Source organism: Artibeus jamaicensis, unplaced genomic scaffold, assembly GCF_021234435.1.
Source record: "Artibeus jamaicensis isolate MK-2021 breed Jamaican fruit bat unplaced genomic scaffold, CSHL_Jam_final contig_233, whole genome shotgun sequence".
NCBI classification, from domain to species: domain Eukaryota; kingdom Metazoa; phylum Chordata; class Mammalia; order Chiroptera; family Phyllostomidae; genus Artibeus; species Artibeus jamaicensis.
This window is the reverse complement of record NW_026521486.1, coordinates 33,257,862-33,281,503: the sequence shown is the minus strand read 5'-3', so window position 1 is coordinate 33,281,503 and position 23,642 is coordinate 33,257,862. Positions and strand designations below refer to the sequence as shown.

Genomic DNA, 23,642 nt, shown 5'->3' with positions numbered 1-23,642 from the left:
AAATGTACATACTGATATTATTATGCTAAAATTAAAGAATATTTATTAAAACTAACAATAATACTAAGTCTTCCTAAAATTTGCTTTCTTTGTTTATATGCCTTATGTGTGTTTATGTTTTGTCCCTTATTTTTGTAATAAATGTTATTTGTCTCCAATTCTACACTAACTTGATTTCATGGTATTTGAAGACATACTTAAAAGGGTTAAATGCAGTGTTGGTCAATCACTTTAAAACGCAGGTGAAGTGCTCAGGACTGTATGTTGTGCATGGTAGATGCTAAACAAAAACTTTAGTTATTCATTCAAGGCTGTGGTGCTATTTGTAGTGCACTTGATGTTCATGTTGAAATGCAGCTCTAAGCAACAGTGATAACTTATTATTAACCACTATATGGAATAAAGCAAGTCTTACCCAAATTCATTACTTTCTCGTTTATCACAAGACTCTCTGAAATTTAGGGGTAGTATTTTTAAAGATTTACTGACTATTTTTTTTATAGCCAACTACAGACATTTTTATCTAAGCATGTTATCTAATTTTCACTTCAACCTCTTGCTCTATCTTGAGCCTGGGCAGCATTGTTTGTTTTATGTGTGTTTTAATTTTTATAAGGATCTTTCAACATTTTGTTCACTATTATGCTCCTGTCAGTGTGAACAGTTTGGGAAGTGATTTACTTTTTCTTTCAGTTATTCATTCATAAGAATGGTTTAAGGACTTTAACATATGTAGTTATGGTAATATGTCTATGTATAAATAGAGATAGAGATGATAGACAAAGAAAGAAATGATAGAGACACGGTCTTTAATCAAAGGAACTTCAAATACTGCAACAGCATTTCTTCAGCCCCAAATTGATTTCTCCCTCTGCCTTCTGAATCCAGGAATTTGACAGTTTTCTTGATATCTCTAGAAAGCAGTTCTCTGGAGTTTTTCATTTCAGTATTCTCATCTTGACAAATACTTTCCTTGTTTACGATAGAGAACTGAAAATGCACACATACCTAAGATAGGTGTCGCTCAGTTAACAAGTACTCAGGGATCTTCTGATACAAAGCTCTTCAGGATTCAGAAGCTAGGAAAACCCGCCTTATATAGGCCCCCAGGAGAATTAAAATTAATATTCAGTATTCTGCAGCTCTGGTTCCTTTATAGATACAAAATTTTTCCTAGATGCCCAGGTTTTCCAATTTGAGAAATATTGGTATACTTTCATGACTGATAATCATAAAATATTCTTTAGAATTATACTTAATTTATTAAATGTTTGGTATCATTTACAAATATTTTTTCTCAATGATGAGTATTCCAAACAGTTAAATTAGTTTTAAATAAGTATTGCAAACTTAAAGTTCAGTTAAATATTTACTACATGTGGGAAAACATCAAAAACATGTGTGTTTTTTTTTAGTTATCAATACATCTTCATGTAGATTATGAGCAACCGAGGGACATAATGTCTTATGACAATATAATAATCTTGCTACAATTATGTCCTTGCTGACATGCGCAAGTATTTACAAGAAATTTATGTTTGATAAATTTGCTATCTTTTTCTCTTGATGAAGTTTCATCACAGGCCATTTTATAGTATAGAAATTCAAGACTGTTAAGTAATTTGTCTAAGGTCATGCAGTGAGAATGTTAGGACTGTGGGCATTTTCGACTTTAATTTCTGTTTATTTTTCTAACTCCAACTCGTAAAGAAGTAATATTTAGAACTAAATTTTTCCCACATGCTTGTCTGTTGGATTTGTCTCATAATATATCCATAGTTATGTACTAAACACCCACCATACAGTTATCACAGCGGTACGTTTCAAACATACAGAAACCATTTTATCTTCCTGGAAAAATATCCCTAACATAATTGAACCAGGGTGATGCTAGACACTTGCCTGTGTGATCCCATTTGCCTGAATTAAATTTTTATTGAAAAAAAATGGTATACCTACCTAGTTCCCATAAGATTAAGATGAGCAAGGTTAGGAAACAAGTGTTTGCTTCCACTGTAGTTTAGCTTCCTACCGGGCTACTTCGGATTGGACAAAAGAGACAATTGATAAAAGTTTTTTGATTACATAGATGGTTTTTCTTCTGGTGTTTTAATTAAGTATATTTCATACATTACCCTCCTTGTGTTTTTGTCTGTAGAAGAAACATAAAAGATTTAAAAGGAGTAGGGGAAATTAATATGTATGTATTGTGGGATTTAGATAAAATTTTCGTTGACCTGAAAGTGGTGAGATTACTCTGGCATCATTGTTATAGCTAGAAAAATATTCTACCGTTTTTGCAATCATTTGACCATTAGCTAACTTAAGTGTATATATCTTTTCTCTTTTTTATTAAATATAGACCATATCATGTGTGTTAATATATAAATAAGAATATTTTATTTTTCATTGGCATTTTTAGTTGCAGCAGTTTTGCCAAGTTTCTTTTCCCCCTATAATCAATGAATCCAAGACTAGCCTTCTGCTTCAAACTCATCTCAGTGTTACCTATCCAGTGTTGACTTCAATGACACTTTGAACAGTCACCACCACACAATATACTTTAGTTTTAAAAGCTATTTGTTTTGGCTTGTCTCAGTCTAGCAATTGAGAAATTATTTAGTCATAGCCAATCATACTTAGACACAGGAAAAAACCATCAAATTATCGGGTTTTTTTAAATGTCTATGATTTTTCGGGAGACTTCATTACTTCTGGGGATATAAGTGACTCACACGCGTTGTGAAAACTCACAGTTTCCATGATTGCTCACTTTTTTGACTTCAGTATTTACCATTAAAAGTGGTATTTTATCCCGCCAGGGATGTGAGGAGGGGGAAGAGCTCCTAAAATCTATTTCCTGATAAAACTTAGATTGGATAGGCTATGCAATCGATGTAGGTAATTTTTCTTATTTTGAAGCCAGGAATAAGAAGAAAATATAATAAATAAAATAGCTTTTAAAGGCCGGTTTAATTGTGAGAACAAAAATTTATAACTTTTAATTAGTATATCCACATAAAAATCATAGGAAGTTCTGCAGCTTGGTGGAAGCTCATGTTATTGATACACATCTATAAACAGGACTGGGGGGTTTATAAATATTGATGAAAAGATTATAGCTCAGATGACTCAGAAATAGTGGATAAACCAATTTTCCTTCATTCTCTAGCACAAACCACACAAGAGTGAATGGTACAAATTTGAATTATTTTTACTTGGGCTTCAAAACTAAAATACGTAATTTCCCACCATGGGTACTGCATCAAAACATTTTTTGCCTTTTTTCTTGCTTTACTTGAGTTATACTGGGCTCTACCTGAATCTTTTACTCTTTTGAACAAACACAAAACAAAGTGGAGGTTGAAGTCCCAAGTATGTCAACAGGCCCTGTGAATGTGGCAATCTTTGGTTGCTTAATTCATTTGTTTCACAAAGGGAAGCGCCTCTGTTAGGATTTTTGGATGTGACAGTGGAACTCCCCAAGTCACGCGTCTCAGGACTGGTGAAATGCTACCCTGTGGGTCACCGAAAATTGCAGCTGCGCAATTCCCTCTTGAATTGGTTTCTAGAGTTGATATTGTCACTGCTTCGGAAGGTAACAGGGAAGCCTGGGTGGGCTGAATGTGCAGGACCACTGACTCCCAAGTTCTTGCCACTGACAGAACTTTCTGGGAACTCAAGGCACATGTTTTGCTGTGAAGAAACCTTCGCATCCCCATGGCTTCTGGCTGAAAGAAAGGTTTACTCAGTGACTCATTTATATCTATCTTCCTCTGTTAATTTTGGTAGAGTTTTGTTTGTGTTTCTACCAACTGTATGAGTAAAGCTCTCTAAACGTTAAGAAAATTTACAGAGTAGGTTTTTCCTGTTTTAAATCTTCATTTCTGTTCTTTTCTCCTTGTGCATCTTTTTTTGAGGGAAAGAGAGAAATGACTGGCTTTAGACAGCATCCTAAAGTATTTACGACATGCGTGATTCTTTATGCATTTACCAGTCAAGTTTGTGTTACTGCTTTTATCAGGGTTCTGTGTAAAAAGATTTGCAGAAGATCCAATAAGACTATCATTAAGCATACATCTAAAACTATAGCATGTAGTACCCTGAAAGTGGAGAGATAGTGTTAGAAATGGCTAGACAGACACCAATTAGTCTCTATTTTGAGGAAATATTTTAGTAGAGATGAATAAATAATTCTTGTAGCTATAGATATGTACAAGTACACATTTATGAGATGTAACATCTTTTCATAAAATTTTATATTTAGCTGTTGGAATAGAAATAAGTTTAAGATGAATATTTTGAAAATTTTAAACTAAATATCACTTAAATGATATATTTCGTTATATACTTCGCACTGCATTTTATATTTGCCAGCCTCCTTGACACTCCCCCCGGTATAATGATGATCGTGAATTACATTTTTTAAGTTATTATGGGAACAAGGTAGCTCCCTCTTTTTCTTAACTCAGGGAGCTCTTTTAGCTGTAGTGGATTCACGGTAAGTTGTTATGCCCTGATTCACAGAGTTATTGATGAAATTCATGACATGGTGTTACTTTCTATAAATGGGAATTTCACTTGTGCTGTCAATGGCGGTGCCGAGAAACCGCTAAGATGGTTCATCTGTGGAGAGCAGCCTACCTACTTCATCGGGGTTCATTCACTTTTTGCTATCTCTATGTCTGCTCTGTGCACGTGTATTCAAGTTATTTATTTGAATTGTCTTGAGTGCTTACTTGAATAGCTTGCGAGGGTCAAACAGAGTTCAAATGATAGAAAAATGGTTTGTTTTCTCCCTGCCCCTCCCCCCTCTCGCTGAGGCTAACCGATGAAGAGTGAAGGCAGTGGCCTACAATTTAAACAGGCAACCTTGTTCATTTGGAACGTGTGAGTGCCATTCTTGTGAAATACTGTATATAGTAATTCACAAGAAGGTGACTTTTTTATTGCTTTTACATTGATAACATGCCTTGTAAAGACTTACAGTTATTCTGCTGAATTTAAGAGAGATAAGAATGGAATGTGTGTGCTAATTTAAACATCTGTACCTAGAATAAAAGAATCCTTTATTATCAAGTAATCAGATCCTTTTATGTTTACCAGTTTTAAGTAACTTTTAAAGTTGTTATCCAATAGGTGACTATTACTTTCCTGAGTTTTCCTCTGGCTCTCCCCCTGAAATATTAAGAGAAGGGCTCTCTCTGATCATAATATATATCACCCCGACTCCATGGTTTATGAAAATGAATCTGAATCACCTTTTGAAGCAGTTCGATTCACCGCAGCAGCAGCAGCAGCAGCAGCAGCAGCGGGTTGCAGGGCAAAGCTTAGCAGCATGAGGACTTGAGAGGAGTTGTCAACCAAAACAGGGGAGCGGCTGACTGGGCACTGAATTTTTATACAGCTTATATAATTCACGTTGATAAAAACATAATGCCCACACATAAAGTGATTGGTGAATGTGAATATACAGATGGACCCAGTGCTCCAGAGATAGGCCTGAGCCATCCCAGTCAGTTCCCTAGCAGATTAACCCGGTCAGTGTGCCTTTGCGGCATTTAATTATTTGGTGAGGTACACTGGAAGCATTTGAGAGTTTGAGTGCCCAAAGCTGTTAAGTAAGTGTAGTGTTGGAATGTTTAGTGGCATTAATGATCATTTAGACATGGAACTACCCTCCTTAAGACCCAGGAGGCAATGACTCACTGGGTTGTCATTAACTGTAGTTGTTGCTAGTAAAGTCAACTTCCTATTTGCAAAAATAAAGAAAAATAATGGTGGAAAGTATGTCATTCTATAACACAGCGTTTGTGTTTCTAACTAACTTATTCTGTACTTTAGAATTCTACTGACGTTTGGAAATGTTGATACATGTCAAGATTTTCATCACTGCAGTTAAAGCAATTTAAAAAAAACTGTGTGTTGTGTGTGTTTGTGTGTGTGTACATTTTCCTTTCACTAAGGTTATATCCTGGCATGTTAAAAAAACGTTCAAGAGATCGGCAGAGGGTTTTGGTTTTTGTTTTAATTTAATGTTACTGAGAGGAACAGGCATCGGTTTGGGGCGTAGGGGTGGAAGCAAAGAGCGGGACAGCCCAGAAGAGCAAAGCGCCCTCCAGTCTGGGGGGTGGGGCCCTTCGGTGAAACAGCCTCACGTTTGGGACGATGAGGGGAGGCAGTGACAGAAGTAGCTGTAGAAACTGCACTTCTGTAAAGTTAAAATATTCTCATTTATAGGTAATGAGGGGAGGTTTTTCTCTCTTTTATCAATAACTTACTTACATATAATGCCATATGAGTTGAAGGACTGCACGTCATGTTTCTAACCTAATATGCTTATTGCCTTTCATTTGCAGTCACTCCTCCTGAATGTGTACTTGTAGTTCTGATTTCTGTTAAAAGAAGAAAAACTATTTCCATAGCTTTCTTCTATGCTTTTTTTTTTTATTGCTATGTTTCTTTGGTTTAGAGATGCTTACACATTGTAATACCTTCAAAGGATCGTATAGGAAAGCAGTTTCTTTGTCATTTAAATTTTTTATTTGTAAATGTTTTTTTTAACTGTTCATAGGCATAGGGGTTTGTGTGCTGATTGTGCGTGCATGAGCTTATAGGATAGGCTGAAATGGAAACTGGTTGTTATCATTTGTTGGCTAAATGCAAATAAAAAGACCCAAGTTGGTAAAATTTTAAAAACCAGATGTCACTAAGATGAGGTTTACGTACAAGTGGCCAAAAATAATTCTATTAAGTTTTCTACTCTGAGAGTCATTTAGAATCCTCTCGCAAAGACTGTTGCTGCCATTATTTAGTATTTATTGAGAGCTCATAATTTTCTAGGTACAGAAAAAAAGCATTGGAAAGAAATGACTGTGATTTGAGACAGAAATGTAAAACAGGATTTGGGAGACTGTGTGTACTTACATGGTCAGGAGATGCTGGGCTTTAGTGTTCTGTTTCATGTGGAGACCCACAGTTAATATGGTCCTTGTTGAAACTTAAAACAGCTCTATTAGTACCTTGATTGAGAAGGGGGAAGAGGCCTAGGGTAAACAAAAGTCTGTGTTTTCAAGCAGCTTAATTGTGTGCAGTACATCTGCTTCCGCAGTTCCCTCTAATCCATCAAATAGGTAAACACCCAAATTTATTTTATTAAAGTAGATAAAATTGTTAGTTGAGTATGACAGTGGACCAAAAGGGGAAATGGCATCTGTTTAACAATCCTCTATTGTTCAAAGGATCAGTTCTGTTGCTGGCCTGTCGCATTCAATCATGCTGGGTAAACTGCTGCTTGGAGACAAGGAAGGAGGGAACTCTGAAAGGATTTGCCTATGCCTTTTTTTCCAAAAATTCCTTTGGAGTGATGGTGGTAAGAGTCTCAGGGCAGAGGAGAGTTCTGTTTTGTGATGTGAAAGAGTTCTTGGTTCTCCTTCACCCCCATTCCGGTCTTTGACTTTGGTACTGCCCAGGAAAGCACGTGGCCGTCGGAACTAATTGTAACTCACTCAGGAAGGTCTTCATTAGCACTAGCACACATGGTTGCCAGATGTGCTGAGAGGCAAGGGCGAGGTGGGCGAAGCGGGTGAGGCATCCAGAGAGGGGAGAGAAACCAGTAGCGTCATTTCAGATTTAATAATCTGCCTTTTGTTTCTCATTGTATCATGTTAGAGAAACAAGAAGGGTGTTTGGAAAAATGAAATACCTTCTCATTCATTCTCTCGAAGCTCAACAGAATTCTTTGCTTGCTTTAAAATAATCATAACTATGTGACTATCAGCATGTTGGAAACGCTTCACTTTCTCCATCAGAGTAAATGAAAATTACCTGGATTTTCAAACAGTTATGTTTTTCTAATGGCTGAGATTGATGATCCTAAATTTAGGGTCTCTGAATAGAGACTGGACTTTAAAATTTGTATATGAGTTGTAGAAACATTTATTTGCAAATTGCAAATCCCAACTAAGCATCCTTGAAAACAGGAGGACGAGGTTCTCATCTACTCCTAATTCCAATCCAAGCAAGGTGTAGGGTGAGGTGGCACTGTATCTGTCTTTCATGCAACTATGCTACATTTGGTAGAAAAAAAGGTACTGATTGCAGACCCTTAAGATTACATATTTTATTTGTATGACTTACAAGTAAATTCCCTGGGAATTTGGATTGATTCCTACTCACCATGCTCCACAAGATATTAAATAAAGTCCTAAGAAATTCTATTATTTCTGAAAATGTTAATCACCACCTTCTCATTTACTGTGTACTTATGTCTATAGACATAGATTATTTTGGAAAGTCAATGAGAACTATTCTGTCTAGATGAAACCTCTGGTTTTCTAAATGGAACATTTTGACACTGCAGAAAATTGTGGCTTAAAATGATTTCATAATTTGGATTCTCATAAAAGCATAGAGACTTTAACTATTATTTATTTAGTGCCTAGATTGATAATTTTTAAAATAATTTCAGTTTGTATTGATCCTAGAGTTTCAAAGTACTTTTTAAAGTCAGACATCAAAAATCCTGAATAAATAATTTATATAAATCTTGAATTTTACAACTGAAAATTTCAAGACTGGCTAGGTATTTTATGAGCAATTTTATGGCAGTGCTTTTTGGGTGATCTTTTATTATTTCCAATCCTGCAGTAAAATCATAAAGACATTTGGGAAAAAAATTAGAAACATTACTTCAACTGGCTTTGGAAAAATGTGGCTTAGATTCATTTCCTATTTAGATAAAAGACCCAGTGATTTTTAAGCTGTTGGGTATCATGGAATCATTTGAAATTTTGGTAAAACCTATAGACCTTCTTTTCACAAATGTAATTTAGGACCTTCCCAAATTCAGCATCCAGTTTGAGAATTCACATTTTAGAGCTTTTCATACTTCCCCTGCCAAGAAGACCCTCGCAAAATTCAAGTGTAACAAATTGTGATATATATGACCTGTTTGCTGTATTTAGTCCTAGTAAGTGGTAGAAGAGGATATAGTCTGAAAATTTAAATGAAATGTTTTGTTTAAAAAATGTTCAGTTGTTGCTGTTAGAAAGAGGTGTACCTGTGTTTAGTTTCCTTAAATTTTAAATTTCTTTCAGACAGGAATCATGCTTTCTCTTTCACTTAGACTGTCCAAAGAGTTCAGTACAGCTTTACCCAATCAGTACTCATCTAGCACGGTCTTATTGAATGAATGAATGAATGAGTTAATTTTAAAAGTCATTTGTTAGTAGCTGCTACAGTTAACAGCAGGAAGTGCTATCACACTGATCTAATTCTTTATACAAAATTTACTATTAAAAATGTTACCTATATTCGTATTTAAAAAATTGAACAAGGAAAATATATTCAATCTTAAATTTCTAATGTATTATATTGAAGTTTTGCTATAACAATATTTTATTGGTTATGCTAGATGACTTTTTATAGGTAAACTTTTTTTAAGTACTAGTACTTTCAGGAACTAAATTATTTTAAATGCTATACAAAAATGCAGATTTTAATGGATTTTCAATGTCATAATGACATTGACATATGAAGAAAACTAATATTTATAATGTTATCTCTTTTTTCACCACTGTGGCTTATTCTTGTGCTGAATATGGTTGTTTTTTAGAAAACCAAATGTCAAAACATTGATGTTTATATAATTTTAGCTGTTACTGTAATTTTTCCCATAATTTATTACCTCACTAGTAGCCCCAGTATTATAAGTGGCTAAATCAAAACTATCTACTATATTTGTTGATTTTTGTCCAGTTCCCCTCTTTTCCACTCTAAATACTTCAACTTAGGCCTCCTTATATCTTAGTTAGCAACAGCACTTAAATAATATCTTTGCCCCCAGCTTAGATTCAATATTTCCCTTGTTAGAATCCTTCAGAAATATGGATTTGACTCTGTCATGCCTATATTTAAAAACACTTTTGGTTGCTCATTACCTCTGAATAAAATCAAGAAGGCATAGCGGCACCATAGTTCTTCACAATGTGGTCCCTGCCTCAGTTCTTGGGACTCTCCAGCCGTAGTGACTTACACTGAGGCTTTTTCTCTTCTGGTGTGTTGGGTGTCAGTTATTCTGATTTCTCAAGATGCATAGAAACGGAGCACTATATAGAATTTTATGGGTTAGTGCAGTCATTGTACTAAGATAATAATTTATAAATGACTTTTAAGAAGACTAGTAATTTGGAAGTTAGAAACTAGCATACATCAGAACATCATACTCGGAAGAGCATATTTTTGTTCATGAACTAGGCAAAAATTACCACTATTTGTGTTCTACAGAGTTGGCACAGCACAGCCATGGAGAGCATGGACTCCAGAGTGGGACTGACTCAATTTACACCCGAGCCCCTTCCTCTACCTGCCCTGTAAGGAGACATATAACTTCACCCTCCTGGGCTTCCGTGTTCCATCTGTAACACAAAGGTGAAAACACCTACTTCACATGTGTTAACGCATATAGAGAAGTTAGAACAAAACCTGGCACATGTGAAGCACAGCATAGATGTGATAAGTTTGAACCATAGATGTCTCTTAACTTTTTAATTTAATAGAGCTACCCAACAATACCTCACAAAACACAGTGTTCAAAGTTGATTATCTATTTAAATAAAACAAATTTATATTCAAGTACTATAGTTTGAAATCTTACAGGGCTTGTTTTTTTATTTGTTCTCCATTCAGGACCTTAAAAAAGGCATAGAAGCTTAAAAGAAAAATAATATTTGAAGTTAATGGTCAACGTTTTGAAAAAATATAAATGCAATTAAGAGCTCATGCCAATTAATGACGGATTCATTGGTCAGGCAAAGCTGGGAAAATGGAGCTTTATATATACAAATAAAATATTGGGAAACTTTTAGATATTAGTAAATACCCCATTAAGCTACATTTAACTGTTCTATAAAACTGATGAAGAGACATCTCAATTTTAAATTATGAAAAATTGCTAAGAAGTATATAATGTAAAACAGTGTAAATTTGTTATTACAAATGTTATTTGGGGAGAAAAACTGTATTTTAAATTTTCTTGCTGTGTCTCTATATATGAATATATTCCCACCATCATTATTTCTTATTAAAATAAAATATGTGTATTTATTTATATAATATGGTTGGTTTTGCTCCTAAGTAGCATGAACTCATTTGTTGATTTAGGTTCTTAACATTCTTTTTTTTGGATAAAGTGCCCCTTCTATTATTTGTTTTCAGAAATTATATATATATATATATATATATATATATATATATATATATATCAAACTGACTAAATAGTAAGTAGGTGTTTACTGCCAATTAGTGTATGGCTTGAATTATAATTATGTCACCCAAAGGGACTTACAAATACAGTCCAGTTAAAATGTGATTCAATCCTCAATCATTCACAGATGCATACATTCATTATTATTCATTTAGTGCTCTCTGGTTTGAGCTCTAAATGTAATCCAAGAAAAGATGGAGGGATTTTACTTTTATTGTCATGATTTAATATAGCAGATCCTTTAGTTATCATGCTGTACTAATCCAGGGATTGTTGCAACTTCTTAGAGTCTGTTATTTGATTTTTAAATTAGTCTGTTTATCGTTCCAACATAGCAGCACGTAAATACAAGAGGTTAGAGGAACATGCCACATCTCATTTTGAGACACTCAGCATATATTTTTCTAACTGTCCACCTTTTAGTTTAACTTTAGACAAAGCTTCATTTCAGCTATTTGATATATTAATACTTTAAAACTGTTCTTCATGACTCCTACTAATTTATATTATAAAGAAACTACCAACTTCATTCATCCAACTAAATTGATTCAGTAAGTCCCTGCTGTGTGACTGGCATTGTGCTAAGTGCTAGGATTTTCCTACTGAATAGGACAGTTATGATCTCCTGCCTCCAGGGATCTTATGGTCAATTTTTAAATGCTATCATTAAGAAAGTGTTGACTGCTGCAGTAGTTTTGGCTGCACAGTTTGCCTAAGAAGAAAGTGTCATAACTTAGGCAACCAGGGAAGCTCCTCCCATCCACAAAGGACAAAAATCATAGGTGCATTTTTAAAGGTCCAGAGTGAGAGAGAGCATGATGAAATCAAGGAACTACAAGGTTAGAACCATGGGTTAGCAAAGAGAATAGGCAAGATACAGTTAGCAGGAACCATACTGGGGAAGGCCCTGGAAGCCTGTTAAAAATATGGACTTTCCTTAGAATTGTGGGGGTAGTGGAAAATATTTGATGTGATTGGGTTTGCATTTTCAAATTTGAGTTAAGAGTGGAACAAGACCGGAAGCAGGGAAATGTGTGAGTAGCGCACATTAGTGGTGCAGGGAAGAGTTCATGGTAACTTAAAAAGGCACAGCTAAGTTCTTTGTTGTTTTTTTTTATTGTTATTCTATTACAGCTGTCCCAATTTCCCCTGTTGTTCTCCCCTCCCACAGTCAATGCCCACCTTGTCCATGTCCATGGATCATTTTTACCTGTTCATTGACTAGACCCTTTCCCCCCTCCAAGTTCTAACATTAGGTGACTTGCGGGCAGAAAGATGATTTTGATTGATGGAAGATTGGGCACATGGTGAAGGGCGTTCTCTGTGAGTGCCTCTGTATGTGTCTCTGTCTTGCTTCCATAATGCCCTCCTTAGGACTTTTCATCTTGGTTTTAAAAAATATCATGCTATATTACCTTCAGATAGCAACTTGAATAACCTTTCCACAGAAAGAAGACTGCCTTTAGCAAGCATGTTGAGGGGGTATCCTCATTCCTGATGACCATTTTATCTCACTGTGTTTCCACCCCAAGTAGAGTGCTCTAGGAAAGGCATGCAAGTTGAGAGATGTACAGGAGGGTATATTAATAGGGTCTAATCTTTTCCCAGATGTTTGGGATTATTCCTAAATTTCTAGCTGTGGAGTTTCAAGCCAATGGTGGTTTTATTTAGTAAATGTGTTAAGAAGGGTCAGGGGGAGTTAATGAATTTAATTTTAAACATTCTGAATTTTAGGTGCCTGCAAAGCATCCAAGTGATGTTGTGGAAGGTGGCAGAATATTGTAGTCTGGAGTTGAATAAGCAGTGTTCTTTTTTGTGTGTATGGTGCTTGAAGTCATGGGCCTGATAACACATAAAGTACACAAAGAAGAAGGATCATGAGGAATTGCAAAAGTGAAGGGTCTTGTCCAGTAGGCTGGAATGTCTGAACCAAGGGAGAAGATGTGTTTTGAGGAAATAGGAGCATTTGGTAGTAACAGACTTGCTCTGGAATTAAACAAGAGAAGGGATATATGAATGGGTGTCTGCTAGTTTTATCTATGTGAATGAAGAGTTTTAGTGAGTTAACATGTACTAAATTGTGAATCAAAGGCCATTTTGAAAGTTTTTTTTTTTTTTTGCTATGAAGGACCCATATTAAGCAATAAGACAATAACTATACCAATATAATATAAAGCTTTATGGGTTCACCTGGCTTTCAGATTAACTTTTAAAGTTTACCTGTGTATAAATCTTACTTAATGCTTCATTGCTGCTGTGGCCTAGGGTTTTATATTCACAATCACTGCAAAGTCTTTGGAGCCTGGTGTGAGTTTGCAATGATGATACCTCATTCCCTTGGTGGTTTCCTCTTCTCAGAGTGGATGAGATTACATTAACTCTGTTGCAGATGTGCAGTGGAGAACTTTCATGAAATCTTTGCACAAAATGTAACACCCATTGCAAGAATCAACAGCTTTTCCAGAGTCAGGCTTTGTCAATTCTATCCACAATATGGGAACTTCCCAGCCATCTAATTATAATCAAAGATTTTTGTGGAGGGAGAGTAAGATTTTTTTTTAGGCTTCTTTCTTTTGAGATAAGAAATTTTTTATACTAAAAACATCTAAGGTAGAGTTGGAGCAATTCTTTGCATGTTAGGATCATGTTGTCTCCTATAGTCCAGGAAGTATCACTGAAGCACCCCTCCCATGGCCAACCTAACTCATTCATTCGGGAAAGTAAAGAGCCATACTGCCAACACAAAGTTTAGTTTTCCTTTGCTTCCCCTTCTATTATGCTCATCCTATATATCATGGGATATCTTGCTTGCTTCTTACTGCTTTTTAAGAGTGTAGCTATGTTGAATGTAACTGATGTGGATCCCAATTCCTGTGGTCTGAGGCATTATGGATGAGATGAGACAAATTCTCACAGAGTACTGAGTCTTGTAGAGGAAATAGGACAGCTGGGCCAGTCTCTGAAGGGGAGAGCACCTTGACCCTTGCCTTGACAAGCTTTTATTGGGTTCAATTTGCACAGAAATATAGGATGTATATGTAAAGCTCATCAGTTATTGTCAGGAAGAAATGATTAAACAATTGATAACATTCAAAGAACTTTGAGTGCTTATTCTGACTCAGGGTCAGATAGTTAAAGGGCCATAAAACTTTGGGGAACAAATCCACTTCCTGCTTGGACCCTTATCATTTAAATTGAGGGTATTAGCTAAGTAGGCTTCATAGGATTTTATGCATTCTTTCTTAGTCCTGATAACCCTAGGGAACCTTTCCAGCACAGGGCCCTACCCACCTCCAGCATTGGTTCAGGCTTAAGGCATTGTTTCAGGCTTGAGTCAGGCAGGGGAAGTAAGGCAGGTGAGATTAGGAGACTTCCTGCAGACAGAATGAGGACTCAGGCTATGTCAAAGCCAAAGGGCAAGGGTCCATCACTCCCTTTTTCTGTAGCCCCCCAAGTCCTTCCATGAGGGCCCCTTCCTGACCAGGCCTGTCTTAGGTCGTCCTTCTTTTGAGGAATCTTACCCATCATTGGCTAACCAGTCATCTGCCCCGGTGCCAGGCAGGGTGAAGTGAAAGGGGGCAGAGGTGGTGCCCCTACAAGGAAGATAAGCTTTGTCTCCTTAGTGGCTTATGGTCCCAAGGTCCTTTACTCAGCCTTAGCCATAGGGGATTATAGCTTCTGAAACCAGGCAGGGCAGTTCCCAACATGTAACCATTGAAAAAGAAGTTGTCCTGGCTGGCGTAGCTCAGTGGATTGAGCATGGGCCTGCAAAACAAAGGATCATGGCTGATTCCCAATCAGGACACATGCCTGGATTGCAAGCCAGTTCCCGGCAGGGGACACAGGAGAGGCAACCATACATTAATATTTCTCTCCCTCTCTCCTTCCCTTCCCCTCTAAAGATAAATAAATAATAATAATAAAATCTTTTTAAAAAGTTAAGCTGTGTTGGGTTATGTTCAGATGCTAAAATTTTATTTAAATATAGTAATCTAATAGGCACGTAGATTAGAAAGCAAATCTGGCCTCCAGGACCTAATTGTTAAGTACACAGAGGTTCTATGTTTATTATTTCCTTCCTGCCAATCTTAATATTCACCTTAGTGAGAGCCAGCTTACTTTTCTGATTTATTTGAGGAGAAATTTAGGTGTCCACATATGAGTATGGTCATCCCTGGGTCTCTGAAAAAAGTTGCCTACAAGACCCCTGAGGATGCAAAAAGGTAAGGATGCTTAAGTCCTTGACATAAAGTGTGTCAGTGTTTGCATATAACCTGAGCACCTCCTTCTATATAGTTTAAATCATCTCTGGATTACTTGTAATACCTAATACCATATAAATGGTATGTAAATAGTTGTTACACTATATCACATAGGGAATGATGACAAGAATAAAGTCTGTACCTGTTCAATACAGACACAGCCATTGTAGGCTTTACTACATAGTATCATCAGTAACAATGTAAAATTCTTTTTTTTTTTTAATGTGCAGTCTGAGGGTAGTTGAATCTTCAGATGCAGAAACTGCAGATATGGAGACCAACTGTATTGTTATTTATTCCATGAAATGTTTATTTTCAGTGATTGTTGTAGTTATTGGTATTGTTTTAACTGTGCTAGTTTATTTTCTGAATAACTGGAAGTTTTATCAGTATTGTGTCATTGCCCATTTGTTTATTGATTACGGACTAATTTTACAGTGTGAGAGTGTTTTACTCTTCCCTATAATAAGCAGTAGGCACCACTAGGCAGGAGTAGACAGTCTGCAGCCAAAGAAGGACTCATCTCTGTGAATACTGGGACCATACAGAGCATCACTGTTCCCTATATCTAAAGTAATATCTTTGGGAAAACTTCCAGGAAATATATTGTCTTAAAAAGTAGAAATGAAGATATTTGAGCAAGAGAACTAGAGTTGACATAGTAACTTTCAGTTTTTTTCTCTAGACTGGATTCTTTTCATTGTTTTGTAACCTTGAGACCCCTTTTTGGAGTTTGGAAAATAGGTTTCTTTCCTTAAGACACACACTGAGTTTATTGTCATCCCAGATTCCTGGCAGCCATACTGTTTGAATTCACATCCATGGATTTCTATCTTTTCATTTCTTACTCCATTGCTAACTTTTAAGTGTAAGGCCCTCCTCCACTTTCACTCAGATACCCTCTATTCTGGAGTTTTCTCTTTTGTTTTTGTTTCATTTTCCCTTTATTTTATTTTTAATCCTCATCCAATGATATCTTTATTGATTAGAGAGACTCTGAGAGAGGGAGAGAAAGGAATATCGATTTCATTGCCTCCTATACATTCCCCAAAGAGGGATCACGCCCACTACATGGGTATGTGCTGTTACTGGGAATCAAATCTACTCACAACCTTTTGGTGAACACGATGATGTTCCAACCAACTAAACCACCTGGCCAGGGCCATTTTTCTTTTGTTTTTATATTTCTTATACTTTAGACACCAAAAGGGGGATAGATGACATCTTAAAAATATTTTCCACAGATTTCTTTATATTATTATTAAATAATATTTAAAAATTAACTGCACATTTAAAATTTTGTAAAAGGAAGGATTTAAAATAAATGTTCAACTACAGAATGCAGGTTACAGTTTATTTTACTTATCAGTAATCCAATTTTAATATACATACAGGTTATTATGTTCTAGAGAAACTATTTCTGAAATTCCCCACAGGACAGAGAAACTCAGTGTGGGTCTCACTCTGCTTTGCACAGTGAAAATCTAAGTGCTCACATTTCGGCCTCGTAACTCTCATAACTAGGTCAAATAAAATTCTGAATGCTCAGAGTGACAGGTTGGGTATGTTAAGGAGATTAAAGATTGTAGTTTTCTTTGTTTTGTTTTGAATTTTACATATTCTGTCCAACCCTAACACATTATGGAACCCCTTCCACTTGTTACTTTGGCAGTATCTGTGACCATAATAATTTGGACATAATGGTTGAAAAATGATGCATCTATTTTAAAAATCTCTGAAATGTGGTCAGATTTAGTTAACTGAACTTGTTTTAAATTAAAATGTTTGTTTTGAGCACATGCCTGTGAATTCCCATATTTTCAGAATTTGGGTGGTTATTTTAAGCTATACTACTTACTTAGCTGTCATATAGTAGTTATTTAGCAGTTAAATCTAAATTGATTTGTATCGCTGTAAAATTTGGTTTGGTTTTAGTTGATGTAATACAGTGCAATGAAGATGAAATAGACTCTACAATTTCATTGTCTTGATATAAAATTAATTTGATATTTTGATTGGGTAATGCTCTATAATATATTGAAAGAAATTGTTTTGAATTTAAAACAAAGTATCTTACAGTGTATAAACTAGAACTTTGCCATCTTAGAAAGCATAATTAACATCTAATTATTAAACTTAATTTCTATTGTATTTCAAAATACAAAAGTAATAATGAATATACTTCTTTGTATCCTAATAACTTGAGAATATTCTCAAGGAACTTATCTTAGTCTAAATTAACTTCTGGCATGAAGGAATCTAACTAAATGCTTACCAAAGCGCATCTTACTATTTTAAGAAAAGCATAGAAGAATAGTTACAACCTAACACTGAATTTCAGAAGCATGGATCTACCACTTACCTAGTATATGATAGAGAGCAATTTCCATATTTCTGTAAGTCACATTTTCCTCACATGTCACAAAGATAACTAAAAGAATTATGTTTGTTTTTTTCACTGCTCAGGTACTTAGTAAATATTGAATTAATTGATGATAGATACCTGCACCTTGTGACTCTTAATAATTTAGTTAAAACTAAATTAGTTAATAAATACATACATACACATATATATATAGCTGAGTCTATGATACATTTAATTGCTCAACTAATAATGGGAGTTATTTTTGTGATTCTTCCATGTCAACTCTAAGGATAAACATTTAAACTAACCCCTAATTTAGTGCTGTATATGCCAATGTCAAAATTCAGTCAAAGCAATAGTCAAGTTTAGCAGTTAATTTGGTTGTTCATTTGGTTGACTGTAATTTGAAGTAGTGTTCACAAACTACCTCAAGATAGTCAACAAGTTCTGTACCGAGATGCATTTTTGTTCTCCAAATCACACACCATAAGACTTAAAATGTCTACAAGATAATTGTGTACTTTATATCTGGTATTTGGAAAGCTTTCCTGGGTTTCAGACTAACATGGAGAATTTAGCATTTATCTAATTCCCAAAGTTTGTATTAACTATGCAGATCAAGTAATCGTGCTTTTTAGAAAGGAAATGAAGTGGCTCTGAGAGAAACTTGAAGAGTGGTCCTCCAAAAGCTCTCAATGCAGCTGTTCTATCGTGTGTAACAAACATCTGAATCTGTTTCCTGAATGTGCTCATTACGTGATAGTTGCGTGTCCCATAAGAAACAGAGCTTGGGTGAATGCTCTCTGGGAATTGTGACTCATAGATACATTTATAACTTCTGGATACCCATCAAAATGAAATCTAAAACTTTAGGTTTCAGATACGGGGGTTAATTTGCAAGAAGGCATGCCATTACACCTTTGGATGTCTCTGACAAGGAAACCATTGTTTTCCGGAGAGAAGTCATCCAACCCATAGAAGAGCCATAAATGTCAGGGAGGAAAGCACCCAAGTTCTTTACTCATGGTCAGAAGTTTGGGTGAGGGTGCTGGCTGCCATCTTGCAGCGGTGCAGCTAAGGTAAAAGCCACTCATTCATTAAATGGTATTGAACAAACAGCATAGTAAAATGCTTTTCAATTTAATTTACTTGAAATTACTTTGCTTCAAAAAATGGTTTTCCTCCTCCTGAGAAGATAGTCTTTTTGAACAAGGTTCGTGGCTCAGGCATGGGGTATACCTATGGAGTAGTTGGTACTGAATTAGCCCTGCCGACATCCTTGAGAGGGAGATGCCACTTTACAAAGCATCGTGGTAGGCGCTGGGAAAGGACAATATTGAATTGCTTTTAACCACTAGAGATCTTGTAAGATGATCGGCATATTATAATGGCTACACATTCTGATTGTATCTTGATGCTTCCTATTAGAGAATTTCATATTTTCTCCTGTCTTTGGGATGACGCTGGCCTAGAAGACTTCTTTTTATTTTCTAGGGTCCAGCTGCCTCCCCTGAGTCAGCTCACACTGCTCTCTGCCTTGCCACCTATGTTCTAAGCACAGGCCCCTTGCAGACCAATCTACTTGTTGTGCTCACTCAGACAATAGAATCTCTGCCTCTGTCTTCTTGCTTTCTACCGAGTTGAACTCTCTCATCTTGCTTCACTTCAGAGACAAAAGTGTCAGTTTCTTAGGGAAACCACCCACACCCTCCCTTAATAGGTTAAAACCTCATGTTACAATGTCCTTCTCCTTTGTGATACAGAACACAATTTAATTTTACATCTATTTATGCATTCATTTGATTATCTTCCTCATTGACTGAACTGTAAAGACCACGAGAGCAAGAATGTTGTCTGCTTTTAGTCATCCTTTTACCTCCAGTGAGTAGCACAGTGCCTGGCACATGACAGGTACTCAATCAATATTTGCTCAATGAATAAAGGGCTAAATAAATGAAAGAATAATATGATATACATGAGAATATGTTACATTCAATAAAAGAAGTCCTAACAAAACACCATGGGAGTTCAGAGGAATAAATTAATTTTCTAAATGACTCAATCTAGAATAGATGAAAGTGACAACTGTTATTTCAGCCTCTGAAGAAGGCAGAGGCTGAAAATCCTGCCGCATCTGATTGTACGTTACAAGTCTTAACAGTCCCCAGTGACTGAGGGTCTGTCCTTTTGTAGGGGACTTTATAAAGTGCCCCAATGAGTCACCCAGATAATAATTCTATTTACCAACATTGCCATAAGACACTGATGCTGACCTCATTATGCCAAAAGCCTGCCTTGAAATTCTCCTTGTGATCCTCCAAAGATTATATATGTCCTTTGGGAAAATTATCTAATTTTCTAGAATTTTTCTGAGGAGCACTGGGTCTTGATCCCACAGGACAATGTTGTAATGGTCCTGAGAAGTTCCCACTAGTGGCACCCTGGTGTTGACAGGGTGAAAAGGGCTCCAGCTGCAGTGTAAGTCATCCCATCTTCAAACCACTGAAACCTGTCTTGCTAATGAGAGTCTGCCACTGTTAGCCTACAGCAGTCCTCAGCCTCCAGGGGAGAAAACCCCGAAGTTCACGCAGATGAACTTGAGAATGGCGGGGGTAGGAGTGGCTGTGCCTGGCAGGTCTCCTGAGGCACTCGGACCTCTGTGCCCATCTCAGGGAGAGCTGCTAAGCTAGCCACAGTAGAGCGCTCTGTCTTCTGACACCTGAAATATCACAGACTGTGTGTTTCATTCACTTTCCTTTCATTTAACAGGCAGAAGCTTTTGTATCTCATCTTCTCTTGGTATTGTAGTACCATAGCCCTCCCAGTGCTCTGCCCAGTGACATCACCCTGGGGTGGTGGGGCCTGGGTCGCTGCTGGAGAAGACCTTTTTGGGGAAAGGGAGCGAGCTGTGTAGGCTTGGTGCCAGCAGTGTCCAGCTTCCTCTATAAACTGGCAGTTGTTGGGATGTTTTCTTCAGGGCAGATCTCTCCTTCTTTAATCCCTGGTAATAATGAAGTTTTTGTCATATTAAAGGGGAAAGAAGAAGCGATTGAGAATAGTGTGAGAGGATGACTGTGTCGTCCCTCAGGTCCCACGACAAGAGGACTACAATGAGTGGCTTTCAGAACCACACATGGTCTTCCTTCTGAGGGAGTTGATTAAGCGACTCCGGATGAAATTGAAATCCTGTGATTTGACCTTTGTCTGGCCTGGGAGGGCTGCAATTCGCATAACAATTTCCTTTTGTTCTTTGTTTGGAGTTATTAATCCAACATGAGCCTCGAATTAATCAGGGGTAGTGCGTAGCTACATTTCTAATTCACAGCTCTGCTGCTTGTGTCTTTTTAAATTAAGGCCGAATGATAGCAGGCCTTAGCCCTGATTGCCACACTTGCTCACCACACATTGAGGGATAAAGAGGCTAAACGGGCAGGATGAGATTACTTCAAGGTTTCATTTAATTGTTTTCTTCCTTTAAGTAAAGAGCACCGGCTGAACGTTGTTAATTCCGGGCTGAAGGAGCTTCTTTCATGTGTGTTGCTTGTCTCCACTTTGGCATGGAGTGGAGAGAAATCCGGGATCTTGTTTTTATCTTCAGGTGTACTGACTGGAGGGATCACCCAAATCACAGTTTGAGTAACTGATTTAAACCACACGGCTCATCTTCATGTAGAATAGGAGCTTGGTTGATGGTGCGGGCCAAGTTGAAGAACTGTGACCCTTGGTTATTGTGTAGAGTCTGGTGCTGTTGATACTTTCAGGACAGCTCAGCATTGCTTAGTCCAAACTGAGTAAATAAATTGAAATTTAATGTGACTTACATTATTCTGGAATTCAGTGTCACATGGTTCTGTCTCCTCCTTTTTCCAAAGGGTTTTAATTACTGGATGGACCTAATTATAGTTCAGCTCCACCAAACAGGCTTTGCCACACAGTGCGGAACCCAGTGTGCATAATGTAAGATTTTAGTAATAATTATTTTCCCTTTGGTAAAAGTTATTAATTGCCTCCATTTCCTCACCTGCTTCTCACATTTTGGAAGGGAATATGTAACATACAGATATAGACTGAATGATGTTAGATAAAACTGAATGCAAATGCCAATTTAGAGTTACTATGTCCCTCCCGGGAAGAAAATGCTTCCTTGTCATGGTAAATCACCTCTGAGACAGTGGTTTATTAACCACTATTGCAGTGAACTTGTTAGGATCTTTATACAAAGCCATGGGTAACTTGTCCAAGGTCTGACTACCCCAGAAGACACTGACTCTTCACTGCCATATAGTTCAGTTTGGACAGAGGTGCAGAGTGAAATAAAGAGAGGCGCTCACTTGGTGTATGACCTTTTTCTTTCTGAGACTCAGCTTTCCAAATAAACAAATAAACATCAAACAAAGAAATAACAGGAAGTTGGGCCAGACAATCTAGGTGGTTCCTTTCATCTTTAAAACTGTAATTCTATATTTACATATTCCATTCCAAATCCCAGATTTGGTCATTTATTTCTCTAATCTCTGTTTTGTCTCTGCCTATGAAAATTAGTAGGCTTTCATTGAGTAGAGATGCCTATTTTCCATAGAATTAAAGGCTGGAAAGCATTTTGGTTTAAATGCATTATTATTGTATATTTTAAATTGGCCTCCTCTTATGGTTGCTCTCAATGTCACATTGTGTTGCTTTGTATGTGAATAAATAGTCTATGTGAAGAGAAATATTTTAGAGGATAGAATTCAATTTGTAAAGGAAAGAGCCATAAACTGGGAGCCAGGGATGTTTAGGTCAGGTTATAGCTCTTCTCTTAACTTGCTGTATCATTTCCCACTTAAGCAAAATTAGCAAGAATAAAGCATAAGTTTCTTTCAGTTATGACTTTCCATGATTCTGATGGTTTCATCATTATGAGGATTTTGAGCTAATTCATTAAATGTGTTGAATATTGTGTTTTTTATTCCAGAATATTTCAGGTAGAATTATCTCACTGTATTGATAGATAAAAATATTGGTAACCTGTCTTAGCAAATGATAAAAATAACATCAAACATTAAGGGAAAATGTATTTTCATCTATATTTTAAAATATAAGCTTTACTTTTAGAATAACAGGCTGCAAGAGTGACCAATGAGGTTAGGCTGAAAAAAAAAATCTAGGGGAGAGGTGATAGGGCAGTACTAAAATGGATAAGAGGGTGTGAAGGAAAAATGTAACAGAATGAAGATGATTTGAGCATGTGTGTAGGCTGATGAGACTGAGTTGATAGAACAGAAGCTATGCCAAGGAATGGTGAGAACTGATGAAGGAGGTCCTAAGGTGATGTGAGCAGAGTGGATCCCAACCATCAGGCAGGGGGGTGGTTAACGCCTAACAGAAGGAAAGATGCTTTATCCTATGACCCCGCAGAGAAGTTGATTAGGTGGGTTGCAGAGACTGATGTGTGTGTGGAGGGGTAAGGTAGTGCACACTTATGGAAAGTGAGGTCGTCTGAAAATGCAGTGAGGGGTGTATTAAAGACAGTGATGAAATGTTAGGAAAGCTAACTAAAGAGAGTGAGAGGAAGAGAGAAAGTACAACTAAGCAGATTCATGTGTGGGGTTAGAGCATAGGTGTGGGTAGGCTGGTGGCATGGTTCTGAGCTGCTGTGCAATCTCCATTTTTGTTCAGGGTGGATGAGCTTCAGAAGTGGATTGTAACATTGATTCAGGATGGGAGCTCCTGGGGGAGGCGTGTGCAGGGAAAAAGACAAGTGGATATG

The 23,642-nt window shown here is 36.8% G+C and overlaps 1 protein-coding gene across 9 annotated transcripts in view; it reads left to right on the top strand.

Annotated features, from left to right (window-relative positions):
* SOX5 (SRY-box transcription factor 5) overlaps positions 1–23,642 on the top strand; it is a 929,786-nt gene that overhangs the window by 470,201 nt on the left and 435,943 nt on the right. Inside the window, exon 1 of one of the 9 annotated variants that reach the window (XM_053662000.1) lies at positions 3,471–3,598. The exons of 7 other annotated variants lie outside the window; for them this stretch is intronic. The gene's annotated coding sequence lies outside the window, so the exon portion shown is untranslated. Of the gene's footprint in view, positions 1–3,470; positions 3,743–23,642 lie in introns of those variants that run through there. One more of the 9 variants, XM_037144817.2, reaches the window with a different exon arrangement.